We start from the raw sequence: 4,988 nt of genomic DNA, 5'->3' as shown, positions 1-4,988 counted from the left end.
TTCCAGAAAGGGTCTCAAGGGACTTCTCCCTCGTCCTCCCTCATCTCCTCCAGGTGCAGGTGGCCGGTGTGAGCTAGACTGAGCGTGTATTCTGCAAATGGTAGAAAACCCAGTTGCGGGCCTGGCCATTTCCAGAGTCAGGGGAACAGTCCACGAGTCCTTACTTCTGACGTCAGTGGTCCCCAAGACCACCCTGAGGTTTGGTTAATTCACTGAGAGGACTCACAGAATTCGCCAAGAGCTGTTACACACAAGGTCAAGGTTTATTACAGTGAAAGAATACAGATGAAGATCAGGACAAGGAAAAGGCTCATGGGGCAGAGGAGAGAAAAGATGCAAACACGGAGTTTCCAGCTGTCACCTATTAGTGGAGTCAAGGGCAGTGCGGATGTCTCCCAGTGACATGTGACAATATGCATGAGCAGGGAAGCCCCCCAGCCTCGGTGTCCAGAGTCTTATATTTTTATTTTTATTATTTTAGAGAGAGAAAGAGAGAGAGCACGCAAATGGGAGAGAGGGGCAGAGGGGAAGACAGAGAGAGAGAGAGAGAGAGAGAGAGAGAGAGAGAGAGAAGCCCAGCGCAGAGCTCGACACAGGGCTGGATCCCACGACCCTGGGATCATGACCTGAGTCAAAATCAAGGGTTGAACGTTCAACCGACTGAGCCACCCAGGCGCCCCCAGGGTCTTTACTGGGGATCCATAACACAGACATGGTTGACTCCCCGTATGGCTGACCTCAGTCTCCAGCCCTTCTGGAGGTCAAGCTGACCATTGTGACCCAAAGCCCCCATCCTAAATCATATTACTAGACTGTCTGCCATTGCCCAAGGCCTCAAGTAAGCAAAGACACTCTTATCAGGTGGAGCATTCCAAGGGCTCAGCGGATCTTTGCACACATAGCCAGGTGGTCACCGCCCAGATGAAAACACGGAATGCCTTGTCTCTTTCTATCTGTCCAACAGAATCCCACCCAGCTGGTGAGGTGACCACCGGTCTGTCTCCTCCTGGAAGGCCTCAGAGACCTTGAACAGTTTGGATCCCCCCCATCCCCCACAGCCTCCCCAGAGGGCAGCCGACACATAGGATTAGCCGCAAAAGCACTGGGAAATCTGCACACAAGTTACCCCCCCAAAACCCCAGCTCAGCCCCCCAACAGACTCTCCCTCCAGGGTTTCAAAGAGCCTGCAAGGGCCAGGCTGAATCAACCTGACTTGGCAAATGGGTAACAAGAGTATCTCCCCAGAGTCATTTGAGCACTGAGCAGCCAAACTGTCCTGGGTATCTGTTTCTCAGCCTTTTTACACAATTCCGGACTGGTTCCTACAAGGTGGGGTTAAAAGACAGTTACAGAAGCCATGTCCTAGGGAGTAATTAGGGTTTTAGAATTTTACGGGGCCGGGGGCGGGGGGGTGTCTTACAAGGAGGCAGCCTGGACCAAACCCCTCCTTTACAGGAGAAGGAATGGCTCCAGGAGGGGGCAGGCTTGCTGTTCAATCCACGCCCCCCTCAACCCCCCCACCAGCCACCGCCACTCTATCTGCTTCATGTAGAACCAGTAGTTCAAGGGCTTTACAATTAAAGTAACGAATGTCATTCCGTGGGCCTTCTGCAAAATTGCCAGCTTAGAAAGGCTAAAGTCAGATCTTGTCTGATCACATTTTAAGCTCTGTGATTAACCAACAACACGGCTGGAAGCCACACAAAGTGCAAGAAATGCTCTCAGCCAGCACAAAGCTTTCGCCGACATTAGTGGTTGAGACGTGGGGAGGCCGCCAAGACTGGGCACTGCCTGACTTCAAGAAGAAAGGGCAAGACTGCCAAATCACAAAAGAGCCCCCAGATCCCCGAGTTCGTGGAAACAGACACCCCACCAATGGCAGCTTCCACACGCACACAGCAGGCACCGTGATATCTTTTATGGCTTTGCCGAGTCTTTCGCTTTGCTACCAGAAGAAGCATGCTCTTTAGGTCTGTGTCCAATTTACGGATGCGCGCGTATAATTACACCCATATTATATGACTGCACATAAAAGCTGGTGACTGTGGAATCTTATTAGTTTTCACTCTGGTAAATCACCATCTTAGCTCAACTCAACAATGAAGTGGCTTGTCCGGCCGACAGGTTCGCCCGCCAGAGCGCTCCCTAATTACGATACACACTCAAGGGCTCATTAGGAACTAAATTACATCCCAGTCATTGAGGGAGCCGACTTCTTGCTTTGCAAGGAAGCGCTCTGGTTGGATGAAGGAGCTTTGTTGTATCATTCATTCATTCCGTCCTTCACTCACTCACCCCCTCACTCGTGCGTGCATTCATTCATAGTACCACACTGCACATGCTCAGTGATTGGCCACGGCCTCCTTGGTCATCTGTGCAAGCTAACTTGCGCTAACTATGAGGTACTGCCCCGTAACATTTCAGTGAAGGACGAGTTGGAGAATATGGCACCACACATCCTGAGAGTTGCTCCTAGGGACACCCAGGCTGTTGTGTGGAACCCAGGAGCATCTCTGTGTCACCTCCACACCCAGGATCCCCCACGGGAACGGCTGGGGCTGTCCATCCTGTCTCCACTGACTCTTCTTCTTATGGCTCTGGCCCCTCGTCTCTTGGCCAGACCAGTGCGACAGCAAATCTTCCCATCTCCCCCTGAGCATCGCCTCCCGTAGCCCCCACCCCACGACAATGAACTGTCCCCAGGATGGCACATCCCACTTTCTAGTTCTCACTTTAGATCGTGGCCTGCCCTTGCTGAAAGCCCTCGGGTGGCTCCCTATTGCCCCCAGGTAACCTCCAGACTCCGGATGACCCGGGTTCTCGCTCTTTCTGTTCTCATCCCATCTCCCTGCCTCTGTGGGCACGAAGCCCTCTGGTGCCCCCGCCCCCAAGTGCTCACTACTCCCTGGGTCCCGGGCTCCTTCCCAAGGCTGCTTCCTCTGCCCTGAGTGCCCTTCCCCGAGACAACTCACCTCTCCTCTCCCTTCCAGACTCAGCTCATGCACCCCCCCTCTATGATGCCTTCCTGATGTGAGGACGTGGAATGAAGTCTCATTCGAAGGGTGGCAGGGAGCAGGGGGACTCAAGAGGAGAGACTGAAATGCCAACCAGAGGCCAGACCGTATGTGAAGACAGAACTTGAACCCCCCGCAGCAACGGGCCCTAGATGGCCAGGACTTCATCGGCTGGCCGCTTTGCTCGTTTTTGTTCCTGATTCCAACTTAGGACAAACCAGAGAAAGCCAAGTATGGTCCCCTAACCGATCACATAGAATGTCCCACTTCTAGGGAGCCCGCCTCCAGCTTCCTCAGGCCCCCCAGCCAGGGCAAGTCTGAGCCTTCCCTGTGGCCCCTTGTAAAACTCCACCACCCCGCTGCCCGCCTTTGATCTCTGCCAAACACAAATGACGGGTTTATTTGCTTTAGGAGGCTCTGAATAAATAGCCGTGGCTGGTCCTCATTTGGGGGGGGGGCCTTCATTTTTGTCCACACTGACCCCCCCTTCTCCTCCCTGAGCACGAGGCCTCACCCTCCACAGCTCACCCCTGCCACTGGTGTCTCCTAGCTGGGTTAGGGTCGCCTGTGAGTGCCCAGCACGGGGCCCGCACAGCGAGTGCTCGTGGATGGAGGGAGTGAACGAAGGCATCGATGACGCGGACGTTTACGGGCTGGGCGTCACAGTGCCGGCACGCACAGAGGCCTTGCCCTGTGCCCACGTGGGTATCAGGCCAGTGAGGACCGAAACCTGTACTGCCCTGGCCTCTGACATGTTCAAGAAACACTCATTTGAATGCTTCTCTGTAGCAGCTGGCACCACTGTGCATTTACACGTGTGATTCCTGAGGGTAACTCCCCTCCTCCAGGCCGTATGCTTCTTGACCGTGTGCTTCAAGGACGTGGCTGTGTCGTTGGTGATATTTGGCATCTTTATGGGTACTTGGCACATAGTAGGTACTTACTAAAATTTTTTTAAAGTTTATTTTGAGAGAGACAGAGACAGCACAAGTGGAGGAAAGGCAGTGAGCGAGAGAGACAGAGAGAGAGAGAGAGAGAGAGAGAATATCCCAAGCAGGCTCCATGCTGCCAGCACAGAGCCCAATGTGGGGCTCGAAACCACAAAGCTGTCAGATCATAACCTGAGCCAAAACCAAGAGTCGGACGCTTAACCGACTGAGCCACCCAGGTGCCCCTAGTAGGTATTTATTAAATGTTACAGGAAGGGGACACCTGGGTGTCCAACTCTTGATTTCAGCTCAGGTCATGATCTCACAGTTTGTTAGTTGGAGCCCCATGCGGGGCTCTGTGTTGGCAGTTTGGAGCCTGCCTGGGATTCTCTCTCTCTCTTTCTCTCTCTGCCCCCCCCCCCCCACTCGCTCTCTCTCTTTCAAATAAATAAATTAACATTTAAAAAATTTTGTAAAATTTTTAACATTTTTTTTGAGAGACAGAATGTGAGTGGGGGAGGGATAGAGAGAGAGGGGGAGACCCAGAATCTGAAGCAGGCTCCAGACTCTGAGCTGTCAGCGCAGAGCCTGACACAGGGCTCAAACTCACAAACTTCAAGATCATGACCCGAGCCAAAGTCAGCCCCTTAACCGACTGAGCCACCCAGCTGCCCCATCTAAAAAAGTTTTTAATGTTACAGGAAGGAAGGGAGGAAGGGAAGGAGAGAGGGAGGAAGGCTGGCAGAATCTTGGGTCTCCTGGGGTCCCCCTCTCCCCTCCACCTTTACCATCTTCAAGACTCTCCCCTCCTCCCTGGTTTCTTCCGGCTTCTGCCAGACACACGATGAAGGTCAACGCAGGACAGTTGTGAGGATTCCGAATGAATTCGCTAACACGAGGCTAACACGTTTCTGAGCATCTTTAAATGGGGTTTTAATCCCACCACTGACCCAAATTCCCAGGCCAGTGCTGCCAGGAGAGCCCGGCCACACGCCCCTAAGGAGGGCACGATCCCCGGGCAGGTGTGCCTGACCCCATTGAAGGC

Source organism: Neofelis nebulosa, chromosome 18, assembly GCF_028018385.1.
Source record: "Neofelis nebulosa isolate mNeoNeb1 chromosome 18, mNeoNeb1.pri, whole genome shotgun sequence".
Lineage (NCBI taxonomy): Eukaryota > Metazoa > Chordata > Mammalia > Carnivora > Felidae > Neofelis > Neofelis nebulosa.
This window is presented reverse-complemented; position numbering follows the sequence as displayed.